The following is a 23,396-nucleotide window of genomic DNA, read 5'->3' as shown; positions in this document are numbered from 1 at the left end:
GGAGACTTATTGCAGATATGTGGATGTGGCTTTCGAATCTTTACACTAAAAAGAAATGCTTAAGTATGATCTGTGAGTTTATATCCACATATCTAGCCTTACTTTCTCACTCGATGGGCGGATACAAGGAAAAGTAACCCCCCCCCCCCGGCGCCCAAAGGGTCTTCGGCAGGTTTTCCTCTTTGCGTATACCTCTTCCTAATTTGAGCTAAGGCATTCTTGTGGTTAGTAAATTTGGTTGAGAGAGAGGGACGAATCACCAGGATAAGCTGCGCACGAGAATGCCTTAGAATTAGCCACCTATTCTTTGATATTTTGGGGGGATAGAGGGAATTGACTGTACTACAGTCTTGGATATTTTGGCCACCAATGAGAGAACTGTTGGAATAATAATAATAATAATAATAATAATAATAATAATAATAATAATAATAATAATAATAAATGGTGAATGAGATGTATCAACAATTTTGATTTAAAATTTTCTAGTTAATTTTCAATTGAATTGGTGATTACAAAGCCTAGTGGTTATCATAACATTTTGTTGTGTTAATACGAAATTAATAGAAAATTGTAACTCTCTTATCCTATTACTATATAAGGAGGTATTCTCCTCCTCATTCTACACTTAAAAATTGAGAGTTGTCTCTTCCCTCTAAATTTTTCTTATCTCTTTGTTTCAAGAGCTTTGTTTTTAGTAGCTTTGATAATTTTTTTCTACCTCAACAATAAATTTGTGAGCATTTTCAATTCGCCCAAAGCACTGATGAGGTGCTAGTCAAGTGCTTTCAATATTATATCCTGAAAAGCAGATGTCATCAATCATTTTGCATCATAGTGGTGGCGAATCTATTTTAAAAAAACTATACACGTCTCAGCGCTCTCGCTCTCTCTCTCTCTCTCTCTCTCTCTCTCTCTCTCTCTCTCTCTCTTTATATATATATATATATTGTTTTTTTTTTCATAACAAGAACATCTGGCCAGAAGATTAATCAGGAAAATCTAATACTACATTTAGCCCAAATCCCAAGGGGGGAGGAAGTAGTAATATTCTACAGTTTTTCCGGCCTATAAGGGGCACAAGCCCATGACATACTTTGGACTTTTAGCAACTGTAGGATGCAATAAGAGGGATGGCTCCTCCTAGATTAAAGCAAGAACTTGGAAATAAAAGGTAGCGTAAGGGATTGCTATCAGAGAAGATTAGGAAATCTTTATAGTGTTTATACTTTTCAACAATTAGGTTATGCTTTTTTTTCTTTTCTAAAAATCAAATTATAATTATTTTTTAATTTAAAGAAATAACACACACCACACCCACACCCACACCCCCCCCATTAAAATCATACCCACCCCACTTTCTATACATATTATACATTTGTACACATGGATCTCACACCTCACCATCAACCAAACCCCACAATCCATCATCCACACGTAAATATCTTCTACCAAAAGTCTTCTTTCTACATTTTAAAAAGGACTATTCTATTCGAACGGCTGCCAATAGGGGCGCCAAGTTTGAATAGGGTTGAGGTGGCCTGTTCGAGTAGGGAACTCTCTCTCTCTCTCTCTCACACACACAACATATACCCATGCAAATAATACATAAACTCCCTCTCTTTCAACTATATACATATATAATCACAAACACTAATGAGTAGTCAACTTTCTATGAGTGAAATATGTTTTTTTTATGGCTGATCCACGTTGCTATTAATTGAAGAAGTTTAGAGGTGGAGATGGTGGTGATTTAGGCATAGGTGATGACAGCGAAGGTGGTGGTTGTGGCGGGATGGAGGTGGATATCATGGTGGATTTGAAGTGGTAGTGGTTGAGTGTAGGTGGTGTTGGTTGTAGTAGATTTGAGATACAAGTATTGGAGGTGGTTGTATAGTTTCATGGTGGATGTGGTGGTGATGGTTGTGAATTTGAGATGGTGGTCGAAGATGATGGAGTTGTACCTATAACATATCAATTCAATGGTGTGGAGGTGGCACGGCAATTGTAGATTGTAAGTACAGATGCAAGTGGTGGTAGATGATTGCAGGTGCATGTGTAGTGTTGGTGTTTGTGAATTTGAGGTGCGAGTGGTGGTGGATTCGAGTGGAGGTGATGATGGTTGTTTTTTGGATGAGGTGCTGGGTTGTGAGTTTGAGGTGGTACGACAATTTGTACAGCGACGATAGTTGTGGGGTGGAGTGGGTCAGTCAATTTGGTAATTTGTAACCAATAAACTATTTGTGATTTATAAAAACATGTAATTTGCAAGTAAATTTGTAATTGTTACTTAGAAATTATGTTTTTGTGACTGTGACCTTGTGTACTTTGTGACTCGTGTGATTATGACCATAAATTTGTGTTATTGTGACCATGACATATTTAATTGAATTATGGGTCATAAAATTATATCAGAAGTGACAACATTTGATATAATTTTGAAATTTTTGAAATATTTTTGTAAGTTTGTTAAATATAAAATTGTAAACTAAAATTATTTCATTTATGAATTTTTCACAACTGGGAGGAGGAGTTCTTATTAAAGTTGTAGTCCATCCCCATACATATTGTTGCGAAACTATCCTGCACCTGAACGTTATCGTCTACAAGTAATATATGATTATTACAATATCTAACCCGTTATTTACTTACTAACTTTAATTAAAACTAACCGGCCCCAATTTGAAATAGATTTATTTAGTTGATCGAGTTTGGAATTGATTATATCTAAATATTAATTTAAATAAGCAACTAAAAAGCGAAAGTCTTGGAACTTAAATCAAATTACAAATGTACTAGGAGCTCAATTACACCATTGTTAACTCCTTTAGCTCCAATTTATCGAACATTGTTTCACATTCTACCACATTATTTTTTTACAGTACTTTTTTTCAACCACACATTTTTTATTAAAATAATATTACACGCAAATAAAAAACATTTTATTCTTTTTTAATCACACATTCTCCATCAATTTACTATTCCATACTACATTTTTCAAAATTAAATGGGCTCAAATACAACCTTAATCATCATTTAACTTTTATTAACCAATACTTGTTTTATTCTAACAATCGATATTCCTTATAATAACTGTCTCTCTTAAAATTAATCCAATTTTTATCTACTAACCTTGGACAACATATTTTTCCTCTTCAATAATTTGTTCGATAACTTTGGACAACACTTTTTTCCTCTTCAAAATCATCCAACCCTTCAAAAATTTGATGCAATTTTCACTCCAAGATGTCTTCCTTAATGTTGTAAGGTGTTGTAAAAATAAGTTTGGGACTCTTCATATTGATATAGGTCTTAAAGAAGCCCTAAAATGTGTTCAAAGTCACCTAGAACTCAAAAAATATAAAGTTTTCAAAATTGCCTCGGAATTCCCTTACTAGGGTGGCACTTTTGCGCCACCCCTAATCTAATTTTTTCCCCAGTTTTTTTCCTTGGTGCACAAAGTATTGAACGGTTGCAAAACTTGCTCATCTCTGGTTGGTCCAAAATTGTAATGGTGGTCCCCGAGCTTCCAGTCTTCATCAATTTGAGTCCGCTATCTTTTGATTTCATCTATCATGGTTCTCCAAATTTAAATTCCATGGAAGTTTAACTCTTAGAGGTGTACAATTTGGTCCTCAAACTTTAAAAAACCATTTTAGTCCCCAAAAATTATGAAATCTTCAGATTGACTTTTAAATTCTTCCAATCATGTTATCTTGTGTATAGAGCAATGCCAGTAGTCATAAAGCCAAGAACCAGTAATATTTATCGAGTCGAGCTTCATTCACATCGTCTGAGAATCAGCCATTTTGCGACCCATTCGAATATGTAAAATAGTCAATGAGAGCTTTGAGAAGGGCACATAAGAAACTTCCCACCTCAAAATCACTTGTGTATGTGTATAGAGCAATGCCAGTGGTCCTTGTTCTTACAAGAACTTCAGAATAGAAAACTTTTGGATTCCAACAGCTGTAAATACATCTGAAATGCCTAGGAAAATTTATCGAGAAAGTAACAAAAAAGGCTAAATGGGACTACTTTAGATTTTGGTTCACCAAATCCCATTTCTTTATTGATTTCGAGCCTCTTTCTTTTGGTAAGAGCTACAATAACCATGGCTATGATCGATAGGAACATCCGGATCCCTATTCTCTGCATAACGGTTATTCCCTTTTTGTTTCTTGTCGAAAATTTGTCATAATGATCCAAAGGTCAGTACTTAGGTAAATCTGACTATTAGTGGTGAACATAATTGATGAAGAACGAAAATGAAACCAGTAACAAGCAATCTCCAAAATCTAAGGTTTGAACATAATTATGAATCACTGTCCTTAAATGATATTTGCTGCCCACCAGGGCAAGTGTTTGAAGCCTTTAATGGCAAATAGTATACAGGAGTAAACAAACCTTAACCCATGTATGAATCAAGCAATCACAACTTGGAAAAATGAACTAAAGAACAAAATTGAAAAAAAAAACTGGTTTGATCTTTGATTTTGGATGTTGTGAATGAATTTGCTATCTGTAATATGTTTTTCAACATGAAAACTACTCATATTATAAAATTACAATCACTATGCATGAAAAGATGCAAAACCTAAGCCAAAAGAGTGTGAAACACGTCAAAACGACACCATAATTCAAACCGTCAACGGTCACACCAGTTCAACGAAATGGCCACTGTAATTGCAACGCTGCCCGGCTTTCGCCCAGGCCATTTTTTGGCATTCACAATTTTTTGTTCCCGTTTTGTTTTTGCTTGTTTTTCTCATGGTTAATCACTCCTAATTGTCATTTAAACAATATTCCTTCAATTGGTTATTATTGTAGCAATACTAGTATGAAAAAGGAACCACGTAGGACCTTATGCTGCAATGGTGAAATTTTATCTTGCTTATCGTAGTCTCATCCAAATTTTCAAGTTTTAATCTTGAGCGTGTTTCATGAGGCCATATTCCTCGGTCCATGGGTGAATTAGGTGTGCTATTTGGCTGGCTTATGGAATTTTCTAGTAACAACATTATATTGTGGGGATAGCAAAGAGGTGATTATGGAGGTCATCATGGCCTGATACAACGTGATTTGGTTAGATTTATTTGTCGCCAAATTGATAGCGTAACAACAGATTGCATGGGGAGAATGAAGAAGACGGCTAAGGATTTACTTCTCATTGCCAATAGACTAAAGCAACATCTTGATTAGAGGGATAACATGAATAATGAGTCATCTTGATTAAATGGACAACATGAATAATGAGTGATAAGTGTGCTTTACACGTTTATTTGGGCTTTTAATCTAGATAAAAATTATTATTTATGTGGATTCCTACTCAAAAATTGTGTCTGTATTGCTTTTGTCGGTGAAAATCCCAAGTTTAAGATTAGATAAGCAAAAGAAAAATGATTTGGAGCATAAAAAGATCAAAAGATACAAAACCAAGAACTTCATGTGGGGGAAATTAGTGCGTATGTTTAATTACATATATCTCCATCGGCAAATAGTATTTCATTGAAAAGATATTCAATTTGAAACTCAATGCAAAAATGGAAAGCAAATTTATCAATAGTTAGGCACGTTTGAAACTCAGTGCGAGCTCGCTCAAATTGTCGAGCCAAGGGACTAAAAGCATACATAAACTTGAAATAGGTGTCCAAATTGCAAAGTTGAAGGGTTGAATGTGAAGAACTTTGAAGTTGAAGGAACAAAGAAAATGAGTTTGAAAAGTGGAGGACCAATTTGGACATGATCAAAAGTTGGAAAACTAATTTGAAGAAAATTTAAAGTTCAAGGACCTAGATTATAATTTCTGGCCACCTAGGCCGTTTCTGGGTGCCCTCTGGGCAGAAGTCCTTGGTGCATTGTAGGTTTTTGGAATGGATTATACTACTTATATATAAAATGGTATATACGGGACTATATTAAATGACGTGGCGGAAAAAGATTTGATGAAAAAGTTAATGATAGATTGATATGTGATATTATGTAATTCAGTATGCAAAGTTTGATGTACATGTAGCAAGGTCCGATTGGTATTAGCCTTTCTTCCAAGGTAGGAATTCGGGCAACCATGATGCCACCTAAGAATGACAAAAAAATCTGTCTAACTCGATATCTGCGAGTCCCATCCCAAACGAGGCGTTGATTTTTTTATTTTTTTTATTTTAAGAATTCAATACTTTAAATGGAAACTTCTACAAAATTTCATTAAGGGTCCATTTGATAGACCATTATTTTCCATGGAAAATTGAATTCAAATTCCAACTTCCACTTTTTGGCTGTTTGATAGCATAATTTTTTCAGATAATTGGTTTTCTTGCCACATAGACATTTTCTTGATTTTCAAGGTGGGAATTGGTTTTATAGGCTATGCTGTCGATTTTATTTTTATTTTTTGCGATGGAAATAAATTATATCCTTAATTGTAAAAAAATATTTTCGTTTATTTGACAATTTCCATGTAAAACAAAGTCAAACGAACACTAAAAGATAGATGATTTTTTTGGTATTTTTTTTTAAACGAAAACAAATTTTATCCTCAATACCTGTAAATTCTATCTTTTTAATTGAGAATTTTCATATAAAACAAAACTAAACGAATATAAAAAAGTACTTTTATTTTAACTTTTTTCACGTGAAAAATTATATCAATCAAACAAAATAATTAACAGTTCCCAATAAAACAATTTTTAGGCAATTCAATCCTCTGGATTCCTTTTCTTTCCACTCAAATTTCATTTTTGCAATCAAACAGACCATAATTCTAATAGAAGATGACAATTAAGATTATCTAAGGAATATGATAAATAATAAAAATCTTAGTTTACCAAATATATTCGAATAATTTAACTTTTAAAAATAAATAAGTTAATTTAAAATTTTAATAACTATATTATTGTCTTACTTTAATGAATAGAGGTAATATAATGAATAAAAAAAATTAAAATTAAACCGGTACGTAAACAGGTCAAGACCCCACCGCACCCACCCACCCCAGCCCTAAACAGGTAATGGGGCGGAAAATTGCCCAGCGGGACGTTGGGCGAGGGAACCCGCCCGTTGCCATTCCTAGCACCATCTATGCTACTCAATTTTCGAGTGCGATTGGACATTTCAAACTCATTTTTCGGCTATTGAAGATCTATATAAATTAGAAATCTTCGTACATATTGTGTGGATAAACCTAATAGGCTATATACCACAAGATGGTGACAACTTTCGAGAGAGAATACGTAATAGAGGATAGAGTTTGGAACAATTTTGCAAGAAGCCGAATAATTCTTGGTGCAAGATAGTGATATTTTCCTTATTATTCTTCAAAACTTGATTATGTAATCTAACTCTTTTATGTAATTTTCTTTAATTATGATGAGTAGCTAAATCTTTTAGTTGGGAATAATGACGTACCTAGTTTTAAATCGTTAATTTTTCAATTCTAAAGTTTTGCATAGTTAATTGATGTATGTATTGATTTTAGTTCTTTTATTAATGGTTGATGTTGACCTCTAAAAATGGCCAACATGTGTTGTTAAGAAATGGTCTGCATGTGGATGTATTGTGCAGTACTTACGCTATGAATAGTAGAGTGTATTTATAGAAGAAGATGAATAGTTGACAATGGAAGTATCTTGTATTCCTCTTTTTGTAATTCCCCGAGTCCCTTTAAATAATACAAGAATTGCTTATTTATAGTGATCAGGCAGACGTGATCACCGTTGGATTGGATCCACGTGGCATGATCTGTCAATTCTTAGTGTCACATAAACTCTATTACATATTAATTACATTGATAGACCATCTTCTGGTTGTCAAGGACTTCGGATACTCAAGGAGTTCGATAGTAAAAGGTAAACCACATCGGAAGAACTTAGTGAAATGACCTCTGCGCTTGTTACGACAACTTCGGATGTTGATCCCTTCTACACCAATTCTTGGGTGCTTGCCATAAGTATGAATGTGAGGTCTCCAGGTGGACCATTGGAAGACCTCTTCTCTAAGGATATTTTCTTTTTCTCAAAGGTTTTCTTTCTTGACCTTTTCTGAAAACTCAAATTTCTTTACTTTGTCTACGAGACTTTCGTGGTTTAGCTGTTCCAAGTCTCCACAGACGAAGTCAATTTGTTGACCTCTAAAAATGACCAACAAATGTCGTTAAGAGATGGTGTGCACGTGGATATATTTCGCAGTACTTAAGCTGTAAATAGTATAGTGTATTTATAGAAAAAGATGAATAGTAGACAATGGAAGTATCTTGTATTCCCCTTTTTGTAAATCACAGAATCCCTTTAAATGATACAAGAATGACGTGATTACCGTTGGATTGGATCAACGTGGCCTGATCTGCCGACCCTTAGTGTCACATCAACTCTATTACATATTAATTACATTGATAGACTTTTGACAAAAGGTCAGCCACCCTACAAACCTAGACTGACACTCATTAACTACGCACGTCACATCAGTTCACATAAGTCAACTCTAAAGACGTGCTTGTCCGACCCTCTTTTGGTTGTTAAGGACTTCGGATACTCAAGGAGTTCAGTAGTAAAAGGTAAACCACCTCGGAAGAACTTAGTGAAACGACCTCATCGCTTCATGTGACAACTTCAGATGTTGATACCTTCTACACCAATTCTTAGGTACTTGCCATGTGTATGAATGTGAGGTCTCCACGTGGACCATTCTGTATTGATCAGCAATGGTTGGATTACTTGATCAATAATTCATGGTTTGTAAATGGTAATGAGACGAAAAGTGAGTTATTTGTCTGTACCACAAAGTAAAATTTAACAATTTGGTAGAAGGTAGAAATACGCCAGTTAAGTGATTTAATGTGTTTAATTAAGGCTTATTCATATATTTACATGAAGATATAGTAACTTAACTAAATAAGATTGATTTTAACTCTAGCAAGGCAAATTAATTAATTAGTGATATGACTTATAATGTTTTTAGTTTAGGTTTATTCATATTTACATGATTGATCTAAACTCTAGAGAGGCAAATTAATTACTCAGTGAATCCGACTTAATACAAACATTGAAATTGAACTTGAAAATTGAAATTAGAGTGAATAATTTTGGAGAAATTGTGAGTCCTAACATTTTTTTAATCAAATTAAAGTTAAAAATCAAAATTGTGCGACACATGACATACATTAGTTAATTATGTATAATTCTAGTCATTATTTTAATTAGATAAAATCCTCTTTTCACGGATTGGTAATTTATGTACTCATGAGAACGATACTTGACTGAGGAAGTGGCGGTCAGAGAAGACCTGAGATTTGCTCATAGTTTGGGATTTCGGGTGAGTACAATGCAATGCGACTCCTTTTGGTTGGTACTGTCCAATTTTGTTAAAGCACTAGTCCGTAAGGTGGGCTATGGGTCTTGTCATTATATTAATGATGAGAATAAAGGTGCCTATAAATAGGGAAAAATTCATATGTAAGGTGTATTGTTTACACCAATTCACAAATGAGATACAAAGTTTAAAAATTCAAAATTCAGGTTTTTACATAATTAACTGAAAATATTTATTAATTAAATCTAATAAAGTCTTAGTTACACGATTAATTGTCACAATTTCATAATTATTGGTCACAGATTTATTTATTGGTCACATATCATCGAATTAATTGGTTACAGATTATTTTCAGGTTACAAATCAAAAATTTTGTAGGTCACAGATTATTTCAAAGTCACAGATAAAAAAATTACAAGTCAAAATTCAGGTTTTTACATAATTAATTGAAAATATTTATTAATTAAATCTAATAAAGTCACAGTTACACGATTAATGGTCACAATTTCATAATTATTGGTCACAAATTTATTTATTGGTCATATATCATCGAATTAATTGGTTACAGATTATTTCAAAGTCACAGGTAAAAAAAATTACAGGTCACAAATTATTTCATTGGTCACAGATAAAAAAAATTACAAGTCACATGGTCACGTATGTTCAAATTTATTGGTCACATATTCTAAATAGTTGGTCACATACACCAAATACCCCACCACTGATCCCGATCCAACACCAATTTTGGTCACAAATCACCACCGTCAACAAAACAAACACCAACTCAGCCAAAAAAAACCCACCACCACTGTCGTCGCCTCCACTACACCACCTCCACCTCCACCTCCAATCAACGACCGCACCACCATCATCTACTAAAATCACCATCTCTCCCAACATTACCACACCACAGCAATCGTCCCACCAACAAAATCATCAAGTCTCCCATCGCCATTTTCACTTTCAATACAACACAAAATCAAACCCCAACTTTAGCAACCAAAACAAAGATGCTACATCGGCGTTGCAAGAGAAGTCGATCTGAGCGTCCTCCAACCATTGTCGTCGATCTGAGCACACTGCAGCGACGTTGCGAGTGAAGTCGCGTACAGCGACTTCATCGTCGATCTGTGCAGAGCCACCACCTCCGATCTGTGCAAAGCCACACCCATATCTATGCAAAACCACAAGCAGCGACAATGTGCAGCTTCTTCGCACTTGTGAGTGCAGCTGCAACTGAGAAGGGAGAGGTGTGCGTCGAATCTGCTTCGCACGATAGAACTAATTATCGCGCTGTGACGGCGATCTTCGGTAGTAGGCGGCAATCTATGGAAGTGGGTGGTGGCGCCGGAGGTGCAAGTTAAATGGAGAGAGTGGAAAGAGAGAAATGAATTTGAATTTTAGGGTTTGTAATTGGATTGGGATGAGATAAGGTTGATATATTTTATATTAATATTAATATTAATATTAATAGTTAAATTAATACCTGAATTGTGAATAATAAACTTTCTCACTTGATTTTTGCACTGTGATTTTGAAATGTTTGTAATTTTGTAATTTTCCCCTATAAATATGCATTTGATTTTGTTATATCCATAAATCAATTCATATTGGGCTTATCTAATGGACGTGGCTTGGACGAGGCTCATTAGCTCACTAAACCCATCAGGCCCGTCTCCATTTTCTATATATATATGAGAATCCATTTCATTTCCAAGTACGTGCCTAAGTCCTAGCCAATTTTCCCTGCCGACTCTTGCACTCATCATATATTTCGTTCGGCCGTTGACTTAATTGTCAAAGTGCAAACGGTCGCCGAACATTTTTCTCGACCAACATTTTCTGTCTCCTAACGGGGGTGTTTCATGTTTAGGTGTGGAGAGGACAAGGCCAAGGGTTTCATTTTTTGGGATCAATAAATTGGCGCCGTTTGTGTGAATAGTACTTTAACCATGTTTTTCACCACATCTAAAAGGCCACCTGAAAATAGGAATTTTTCGGGCAATTTTCTATGGAAAAACAACAAAGACAATACCAAAAATGAAGAAAAACTTAGACACAACAAACAGATCAGAAAAGTAACCACCAGAGCCGGTCCTAAGGCAAGACAGATGAGGCCTGCGCCTCATGCCAAAAACCATAGGGGGCCTCATTTCGTTGGCCCTTTAATTGCAGACTTGCAGTCGCCATTATTGCAGCGAGAAGTTTGGAGCTGGAGAGAGGAAGATGGTGTGTTACCTGGGCCTTTTTTTTTCCAAAGATTATGGGCCTTTTATTTTGGACTTTTTTTTTAATTAGGCCCATTATATTATGAATTGATAATAAGTTAAAATGTTGACAACCTTTTCTCCCGTTCTCACTTCTCCCAAATCGGCAATTGCAAACCCTATTGGCTATTCGGCTTCCAAATATGAAATTGTGGGTGACAGCTCTCCAACCAAGTATGTGAGCCGTCTGTGCATCGTCGTCCTCCGCCAGACTGCCACTGTCTCCGCTCTATCCCCTTTTTTTGGCAAATGAGTTTGTGGATTATGGGTATGTTATGTCCAAGTTCTTACCTACTCTAGTAATGTAAATTTTGTTGGTGAATTAGCTTCACTGCACTCATACGGTAGATGAATAAAATAAGAAATTTCCTCATTTTATTTATGCTAATTAATTTTTCCAGAAGATTTTTTGGTCATGTTTTATATCGGTTTTTTTGAAGAATGACTTCCTTTTTTTTTTTTTTCCTTTTTGCAAATTATTGTTTTAAGTGTCCTTTTCTTGTTGTTTGCTGGTCAACGAAATGAAATCCTTATATTGCTATTATAAGGCATGTTTATTTATTTTCTGATTAAAATTAAACTATTAACATTCAAAAAGTAAAAAAATGTGAAAGTTATGTCTTTTTAACAATCAAGTAAAAAGTTGTTTTATTAGTTAGTTTTAAGTTAACAATAAATTGTATAATACACTATTAAATTGAAATCATCAATGATTTTGGGGGAGCCAACTTTACCAAGCTCGTCTCGAGCCTTGAAAATCACAGGACCAGCCTGGTAACCACAGTAGCAGTTGCCACCGACAAGATATATATAACTAGAGAGCAAGAAGAGAGGAAGAAGCGACTCCAGATCCGGACGGAGGGATTGAAAGATCCACTGGAATTCATGCTATACATCCATCTCTCTTTATATGCATATGTATCGGATGTAAACATACACACACACAAGGGTTGTTGATTTGGAAGTTAAAGGATGAATCATTGGGTGAACGGGAGAGGCAAACACCTTTGAGAAATCCCAATCTCCCTTCACCCTCATTTGTTGCAAGGTCAGATAGTAAAAAGCAATTAACAACCGTCGAGGTAGGTGAAGCATTTCATGGTCTGTTAGTACTTTTCTCGAGGTAGCACTGCATTCCAGACCTCCAAACAAGGCCGCTAGAGCAATCGTCGGCATTAGCAAGAAGCAGCCAGTAATAGACTAAGGGTTCTCACGTTTGTCCAATGGGTTAGCATTAATCTGATTGAGACATGATATGATGGTGGCGGGTTGGCATAGAAATGAATTTTTCAGTCAGATTTTTAACTTGTTTTTATTTGGCAGGAGAAGAAATCGACATTCACAGCCCCCTATTGGTATTTTTGTTGATTTCTTGTAAATTGATCTCATCCCCTTAAACAGGTTGATGAAGATATTGGTTAACCATTGGAACTCTTGGAAGAATTAATGGCTAGAAATATGGGCTAGTTGATGGGCTTCAGTGAATTGGCCCAATAGTTATTTAAAGTTGGGCCCTTATTATTCTTTTGGTTTAAAGTGATAACCCCTTTACATTCTTAAATGGACCACATTTTTTAGACCATTTTGCATACCATGTGGCCTGTTCTTTCTGTTTATGTTTATCCAGGTTGTGACGTCTCTTTTAATCAATTACAAAAGTTGTCTCATGGGGTGATAAATTCTAATTTGGGCCTTATAATTTCCTAGCTCGTGTATTTCAATTTATGGACAATTGCTCCTCTTAATTCTTTTTGGGCCCAGGCCGATGGCTGCTTCTTCAGATTATAATGTATTCAAAGGGGCAATGACTACAGGTTGGCACTATGATATAAGGAAGGAAGATGGTATAAATCTTAATTTACATCTTTTCGACCCAAAATTGTTGCAAGGTATTCCAACTACTACTTCGAAATTGAATAAATTCTGGAAAGATTTGGGACTTTATTTATGCTACAACTTATTCTAATAATTCCATTCAAAGTGAGTTGGAGTTGGATTTATCAATTTTCAATTTTTATTTACTACTCTCTACTGAGTCCAATGTTATGAGGACCTAATATCAAGTTTGTGGATGGGCTACAAATCTCACTATTGTTTGAAAAAGAAGGTTGGTAAGAGTGTAAGCAAATTGTTCGATGAAATGCTTTGCTCAAAATTAAAGATTGCTTGGTGTTGGATCATGTAATGGATGGTCATATTATTGCCGTTGATTCATCGAGTCTTGTGAAGAAATTGCTCGAAATTATTTATAAAGCAAACACACTTATCTTGCTTGGCCGAATATCAAATTTTGATTAATAAAGGCAGTTTTCATCATTTCATACACTCTGGCTCGTGGATTTCTTATTTATTGAAGGCGAACCTTAGTTCATGGCTTTCTTATTCATTGAAGACATGCCCTAGCTCGTGGATTACTCATTATGAAATGAGACATTCTTGGAGTCCTCATTCCTTGAATAAAAGAAGATGCGACATTTTTGAAGTCATCGTTCCTTGAATAAAGAAAGAGGCGATATTTTATAAGTCCTCGTTCCTTGAATAAAGGAAGAGACGATAGCTTTAAGTCCTGGTTCTTTGAATAAAGGAAGGGATGACATCTTGGAGTCCTCGTTCCTTGAATAAAGGAAGAGTCGATATTTTATAAGTTCTCGTTCCTTGAATAAAGGATGAAACGATATCCTTGAGTCTTCGTTCATTGAATAAAGAAAGAGACGGCATTTTGGATTCATCTTTCCTTGAAAATCGACAGGCAAATAGCCAGACGTGTGTGCTCTTGCAAAAGGAGTCTTTCCTGGCCTTATTCGTTGGATGTTTATTTTCTGCCTTGCCAAATGCTTATTCTTGGCTTTGCGAGATGTTTTTTCCTTACTTCTCACTATCGTCGAGCTTAGCTATAAGACCTTGTCCATCCGATGCTGCTTATAAGACTCCAATAGTTCGAGACTATTCACAGGATGTCTATTCCCTGCCTCGCCATATGCTTATTTCTGGTTTCGCAAGATATTTATTCCTCCCTCTCACTATTTTCAAGCTTAGATGTAAGACCTCGTCTATCTGAGGTCGCTCTCATAAGATTTTGATAGTTCGAGAGCTATTCGTGGAATGTCTATTCCCCGCCTCACCAGATGCATATTCTTGGCTTCACAAGAGGTTTATTTTTCACTTCTCATTATCGTCAAGCCTAGCTGTAAAACCTTATCATTTCGAGGTCGCTTATAAGACTCCGATGGTTCGAAAGCTATCTGCGGGATATCTATTTCCCATCTCGCAAAATGCTTATTCCTGACTTCACGAGATGATTATCCCTTGCACTTCACTATCGTTGAGCCTGGTTATAAGATCTCGTCTATCAGAGGCACCAGCTTGATATTTATTCCTCACTTTGCAAGATGCCTTACCATATGTGTTATTACATTATAGCTGCATTTGTCTTCAGAAAGCTCATCATACCTCTACATTACAGCTACTTATCTTTCAGAGTTTTTCTTTTCTATCAGCCATGTTACATCTACTTATCTTCAGAGAGCTTATATTATCCCCTGCATGGATGAATCATCCACCATGCAAGAAGCCCTTGACATAGATGAACCATCCACCATGTAATGATGTCAATTACCGCTTCGTAAGGAGAAAGGTGGGCCCACCTTATTTCCTAAGAAGACGAAGCCTTCCATGGCTAGATCAAACACAATGGAGGAAGCCCTTGCACAAAAGAGTCAACCCCTTACAATGAGGTAAAAAATAAAAATAAATAATACATTAAAAAATTAACTCCGACAAGGACGAGTGTTATGTTTCAACTCCGACAAGGACGAGTGTTATGTTTCCCACGAGGAGTCACGCCTTGCTAGTTTAGAATTTAATCCCTTCTATGGCTGGATCAAATACCACGAAGGAAGCCATTGACTTGGATGCGCCACCCCTATGTAAGTACTTCAACTTATCACAACTACTTATACCAAGAGCATCGCCTCTACATTAGCTTATCACAGCTGTTTATATATTCGGTCTCCTCTCGATATCAGTTTCATCACAGTGGCTTATATTTCAAGTCCAACCAGCAAATAAAATATTCGTCTTAGGAAACTATTGTGATACTAGTATCATTACATTATTATTGTTAGTATATGTATTATATTATTGATCTGCCAGTATATGCATTATATTATTGTTGCTAAGTACGCATGTCACATCATTACTAGCTAGTCATGACACTATTTTCATTATAGAAAATATGTATGCCACGTTAACGAGATGTTTCATTTTATTATCGACATCATATTACTTACTTCACTATAACACTAATGATACACTGAATTGTGCTAACATATACTATGATGGATGACGACTCTTTGCATATTATATCTTGGAGAAATTTGATATGTTATCATTTACTTTATCGTCATAAGTGATGTGAGGGGCAAGTTGACCCCAAATTTATTTGGTATATGTGCGGTGGAGATATTATGTTTTATTAGAAGATGGTTTAGTCCATATTATAAAGGAGATGCTATTAAATTTTCGAAAAATTATATGCAGTATCTATCTTTTAAGGCAATTCGTAAGTCTCTTATTCAGGCTCACAAAGTATTTTCTGAGGCAGTTCAAAAGTCCTTAGTTATTGGGGCTGCTAATATTCTCTAGGCAATTTTTAATTCCTCACCTATTGGACCGATGCATATTTTCAGGGCAATTTGTAAGTCCTTATTTGTTAGAGCTACTCATATTTTTGAGGTAATTTGTAAGACCTTGTCTACTTAACTACTTATATTTCGAAGTCCGACACACACATGAATGAACGACTCAAACTTGGGAGACTATTGTTATATCCATAAATCATTTCATATTGGGCTTATCTATTGGACGAGGCCCATTAGCTCACCAATCCCACCATGCCCCTCTCCATTTTCTATATATATGAGAATCCATTTCATTTCTAGGTACATTCTAAGCCCTAGCCAATTTCCCTATCCTGACTCTTCCACTCTTCATTTATTTTGTCCGACCGTTGACTTGATAGTCGGAGTACAAACAGTTGCTGAACCTTTTTCTCGACCAGCAACCTTTGCCTCCTAACGAGATGTTTCATGTGCAGGTGTGGAGAGGGCGATGTCGACTACCTGTTGATGACATTTTTTAAGGTCAACAAATTTCATAGACGATTTATTTATTTTGCCCATTAGTAGGAACGATATGATTGAATGAGTATTTCAATGTTATCAATAAAATGAGCATATTAGATGAAGTGAAAAAGTTGTACAAAAATTGTATATACAATGAAAAGAAACTGATAAAATTAAAAGGTATGTTTTTTAGAATATTGGTAAGAAAAAAGTTTTCTTTGTTGTTGGATATATTCAACAAGCTAATTTACTTTGCTTCGTTGAGGAATATATTCAACAACGAAATCATATTGTGTACATGTAATCGTATATATTATTTACAAAGTTTTTGTAAATATTATAAGCAAATGAAATGATAATATGATAGAAAAAATTGGTACATAATACATATAAATTGATAGTAATTGTGAATGTTAAATGTGTAGTTAAAATTAATGTTTCAATTTGATTATTAAACTATAAGAAAATTGTAATATTTTCCAAACATGTACTAAATAATTAATATTATCCATTAAAGTCACGTTTTCTTAATGTTATCGCAAAAGCTTATTCATTTGACTTGAAAATAAAATAAATCAAATTTAAGAATGTAATTTTATAATGTTAACAAGGTAAGCCAACTCCCAGTATGGTGGCAGCAAATCTTATGGCCACTTCAACGAACCAAAACATTTCCAAGTGGATTCGTATCTCTTTGCTGTCTTGTCATAACGGTTGAACCGTTCGGTAGCCACCAACCATTCAAATCCCCCATGTCTGTCTAATAAAACAACCTACCTGTTTGATTCTCATCGTTAAAAAAATAATAATAATAATAAATAAATAATTATAATATCAATTTTAATCATACATTCATACAATAAAATATTATGCTCGTAAATTCAAATTTATTTATTTTTTTACTTTTTAACTACACATTCTTTCAAAAAAATACTGTTCAAAACTTGTTAAAATGAAAATAATGGCCACCAAATAAGGGCTAATGCAGCAGAATTGTCACACAAATTGTGGGGTTAGAGTGAACTGACACTTGAATTATTTGATTTTCCTTGAAATGCTTTAAGGTATATAAGTTGAATAACATATTTTTACTATAAAAATAGCAACGAATTAGTCACGATGAATTCTTACAACTATACCTCATAAGATGAACCAAATATAGTTGAAATGGAAATATATTGAAATTGGTGTCCAGTAATAGCAACATTGAGGGATCGAATAATGCTATTTTTAATTGGTTACTACAATAGTCACCTTACTTGACATCCTATATGGCAACTTGTATTTTTTTTATGCATTAATTTTTTGTAATTTTGTTACTTCAAATAACAAGTTAATACTTCAATAAAAAATTGACACATAGAATGACTATTGTGATTGCTGACTATAAATAACAATTACTCTAGAAAGATTAGGATAATGAAGACAGATGGATACGCAGAGCGCAACACAAGTGTTGGAAATTTGGTTTAATTAGTTGGTTTGATCAACTTTTGACCAATTATTTAAGTAGGTCCCGTTAGTTGGATAAAAGATTTCTTTGGCTAAGTGTATTATATTCTATGAGTAGATTGATATATTTATTGTTTTCTCAAAACCAATTAAGGGTGAATGAGAAATTAGGGTCAAAATATGATCACTTGAAGTTAAAATAAATTGGGAATACAAATTGATGAGAAATTGAAAAATGCCAATCCCACAAGAAAACTAAAAGAATAGAAACCACTTTATATTTGTCAAATTCGGGACTTAGGTTTGGATCCCAAGGGGTAACAACAATCCTTGAAGAGGAGATGAGCTAATAATATTTGAATTATATTATTTTATTATTAAATTAAAATAATATATTTTAATCATATTATTTATTTCCCCAAATTTTTCTGTACACAACATGTGACATCTTCTAGAAATTGGCGATTAAGTGTTAAAATTGCCTCTCCAAATAGGTTGAGTCTGTTCAAAGCACAACTTTTCAACTGTAGTGTCCTTTGGACACAACATTTCAACATCTATAAATAGGTCCCCATATCCTGAATTTTATTCAATCCAAAAAATCTTTCCTGATTTTCTTTTGCAAAATAGAATTATTCAATCATGCATTATTCTATATTGTGCATTTCAGTTCCAAATATTAATTTCTTGCATTTTAGTCCTCCAATTTTAAAGAGATCAAAACATTAGTAAGTTTTCCGAGTATTGTAATTTGGAGTGCTACTATTACAAGTTGAGGTTATTTTATCTTGAAAGACTAGTATCGGAAGACCTTCAACACCAGTGTCAGGCATTATTGCATTAAGGAGAAAGAGTCGAACTCTTTCCTTAACTATTATAATTCTGTTCATTCTTTAAGTCGAAATTCTGCCTAATTGTTTATTGGCTTTTTGAATATAAAGTATTGTATTGTAAAATCAATATATTTTCAACAGTTTTAAGACAATAACTCTATTTACGTGCTAATTTGTATTCTAAATTTTTGTTAGATTATGGCAAGTAATACTACATCTATCGTATCCCTGATAATGCTCACGAAGAGAAATCGAAAAAATTCACAGGAGTGAATTTTAAGAAATGGCAACATAAAATACTATTTTATGTCACAACTCTAAATTTAACAAAATTCTTTAGTGAAGATGCTCTGATTGTTGAGGAAGAAGAAACAGATACTAAAAAACGAGTAGCATTCGATGTATGGAGTCATAGTGACTTCTTGGGTAGGAACTACATTCTCAATTACCTTGACAACACACCACAAAGCGTATATAGTTCGGTCGAGACATCTAAATTACTATGAGAATCGCTAGAAAAGAAGTACAAAATGAAAGCTAGATTGGAGAGATTCGTTGTAGGCAAATTTTTTGATTTCAAAATGGTAGATTCTAAAACAATAATGAATCAAGTCCAAAAGCTACAAATCATCTTGCACAAGATAGATGCAGAAGGTATGAAACTTAGTGAGTTATTTAATCGAAAAAATTACCACCAATGTGGAAAGATTTCAATAACTACATGAAACATAAATGCAAGAAAATAGGACTTGAAGAACTGTTTGTAAGATTGAAAATTGAGGAAGATAATTGAAATTCTGAAATACAATATGGAAAGTTGAAAATGGAGGCTAAAGTCAATTTAGTAAAGCCAAATACTACCAAGAAAAAGAAGCAAGCAAAAGAGCAATGCCAAAAAATTCAAAGGAGATTGCTATAACTACGATAGGCCTAGTCACATCACAAATGATTGCCAACAGAAAAAGCAAAATAAAAGGACCAATTACACCTGACCGAGGAAAACAAATTGTTTAACGTTGTTTGAAGTAATGCTCTCAGCTGTTGTATTCGAAATAACACATGGTGGACAATCCGAGAGAATGATTCATGGACACTAGCGCTATTCGTAACGTTTGTACTGATAAGGAAATGTTTTCATCTTTACACTTCCAATGGACAACAACTATTCATGGGGCAACTCAACAACATCAAAAGATATTGGCCTAGATAAAGTAGTGCTGAAGATGACATCGGGCAAAGAAGTTCATCGATCTGCTGCATATTCCAGATATTCGTAAGAAATTGGTGCATGGAGCTTTGTTGAGCAAAAATGTGTTCAGACTAGTATATGAGTTTGACAAGTTTTTACTCACCCAAAATGGCATGTTTGTGGGCAAGGGATATTTAGCCAATAGGCTATTCAAAATGAATGTAATGCTTGTACTTCGTGATTTCAATTTAAATAAAAATAAATCTTCTACTTACTTGATTGAATCTTCTAATTTATGGTATGATAGATTAGGAATGTTAATGTTTAGACTTCTTAAATTAGTAAGTTTAGATTTACTGCTCTATTTCATTTGATCAAAGTCATCGATGTGAAACTTGTGTAGAAGTTAAATTAGCCAAAAAAATCATTTCATTCAATTGAAAGGAACTCGAATCCTCTAAAACTAATTCACAGTGATATATGTGATTTAAAGTTTATGCAAATTAGAGGAAGTAAAAGGTATTTTATTACTTTTATAGATGATTGCACAATGTATTGTTATGTCTATTTGTTAATAAGAAAAGATAAGGCCTTAAAAGTTTTTAAAGCAATACAAAAATGAGGTTGAGAATCAACTTAACAAACAAATAAAAGTTGTTCAGAGATGTATAATATTGAGTGCCATTTGAAAAAACTTGTTCAGACTTTGGGATTATTCATCAAATTGCAGCTTCGTATGAACGCAAAAATCGTATTATTAAATAGATGATGAACGCAAAGTTGATTAGTTTTGGTTTACCTCAGAATTTGAGGGGGCATATTCTAATAAATTACCATGCAAAAGTTGGAACAAAACTCTTAATGAGTTATGAAAAGGTCATAAACTTTCGGACAAATACTTAAAAGTGTGGGGGTATTTGGTTACGATAGAAGTACCAAAGCCTAAACAAGTTAAAATAGGGCCAAACACCATCGATTGCATATTCATTATATATGCTAATAACAATAATGCTTATAGGTTCCTCATACATAAATCTAACATTCTGAATGCACATAAAAATACTATTATTGAATCTAAGAATTGTGTAGTTTTTTGGGGGATTTTTCCTTGTACGGATAGGAAAGAGATAAGTTTGCAAAAATGAACTAATGATATTGCAATTGGTAATCATCAAGGTGATGAAGAACCAAGACATAGTAAACGGACCAAAACGACTATATTATTTGGAACAGATTTTTTAACATATTTGTTAGAAAATAAACCTACGACATTCCGTGAAGCAATGTCAAGTTCAAAAGCTCCACTCTGGAAAGAAGTTATCAATAGTGAAATCGATTCTATTATGTAGAATCATATCTGGGATTTGATAAATCTCCCACTTGTTAACAAATCGTTAGGTTGTAATTCTAATGGATCAATTGAAAAATCTAAGGCCTGAAAGATAGCTAATGGATTCAAACAAAAAGAATGTCTTGATTTTTTCAATTCACACTCTTCTATAACAAGGATAGCATCTATTTCAGTATTAATTGTAATCGTAACATTCCGTGATTTGGAGATCCATTAGATAGGGATGTCAACGAGTCGAGTCGAGCTGACTCGTAAGCCAAAATGTGAGGCTCGAGCTCGACTCGGTTAAAATGAGTGAGATTTTTTCCGAGCCCGAGCCGAGCAAAAGCTCGGCAAAAAAAAAGGTTCGACCCGAGCTTTCGGCTTGAGCCTTTCCAAGCCGAGCTGGACCAACTCGATTTTGGTAATTTTTTTCAAATATTAAGGTAGCAGGTTGCTGGCTGCCTTGTTTAAGGCAGCAGGTGGTAGCAACCTGTTGCCTTTAAATTTTTTTCTTGTATTTTTTTAAATATAGGCTCGTGAGCCCGAGCCAACGAGCCACACGGGCCGACTAGAGCTTTGCCCGGTACCCCAAAATGGGGCTCGACTCAAACTTTGGCTCGGTTCTCTCGAGCTTCGAGCCAGGCAGGCGTGAGCTTTTTTCGAATCGAGCCATGGACGGTTCGAGCCAACGATCCCGATTGCCATCCCTAGATAGATGTTAAAGTAGCTTTCTTATATGGTGAGCTAAAAGAAAAAATTCACATGGAATAACCTGAGAGGTTTATTGCTCTTCGATATGAAGCAAAAGTGTATAGACTCGTTAGATCATTGTACGGATTAAAGCTAGAGACAAAACAATGGCATGCAAAATGACAAAATTATGTTCTCAAATGGTTTTAAGATTAAAGAATGTAATAAATAATTTATATTAAAACCACACCTAGTACATATGTAATTGTATGTCTATATGGTGATGACATGCTAATTATGGGTAGTAATCGTGATATCATAACAATTACCAAGAAAATGTTGACGAAATATTTTGACATGAAAGATATGAGTATTACAGATGTAATATTAGAAATCAAAATTATTAAGATATCTGAAAGACACGTTCTATCTCAATCTTACTATATTAAGACTGTTCTTAAGAAGTTTCATATAAATGACAAAATTCCAGTAGACTTAAGCTATATTTGGCCAAACATAAAGGCGAACCCCTATCTTATTTGGAGTACTCTCGAATAATAAGTATTCTAACGTAGATTGCAAATTGCACTCGTTCAGATATTACATATGTAGTAAATAAATTTAGTAGATTCACAAGTAATCCAAATAATGACCATTAGAAGGCATTGATAAAAGTTCTTAGATATCTAAGATATACCTCAAATATTGGATTACATTATACTAGATATCCAGTTGTATTAGAAGGATACAGTGATGCTAATTGAACATCAAATACAAAAGACTCAAAATTCACTAGTGGTTATGGTTTTACTATTGATGGTGTGGTCAAATATTGAAAAACCTCCAAACGAACGTGTATAGCTCGATCCACGATAAAATTTGAGTTCATAACTTTAAATAAAGCAGGAAAGAAACTAGAAGGGCTTTGTAATTTTTTAGAGGATATTCTATATTGGTCTAAAATGGTGCCTTCAGTTAGTATGCATTGTGATAATCAATCGGCTATTCAGTAGAGCACAAAATAGTATGTATGATGGTAACTTTCGACATATCCGTTGAGGATATAATACAATTAAGCAGTTGATATTAAATGGTGTTTCCATAGATTGTGAAAAATTTAGAAAAATCTCACAGATTTGCTTACCAAAGGCTAATCAAGAGATCAAGTATACTACTTATCGAAGGGAACGAGCATAAAACCTACTA

This window comes from Olea europaea, unplaced genomic scaffold (assembly GCF_002742605.1).
Source record: "Olea europaea var. sylvestris unplaced genomic scaffold, O_europaea_v1 scaffold505, whole genome shotgun sequence".
NCBI classification, from domain to species: Eukaryota; Viridiplantae; Streptophyta; class Magnoliopsida; order Lamiales; family Oleaceae; genus Olea; species Olea europaea.
Note: the sequence above shows the minus strand (reverse complement) of the source record.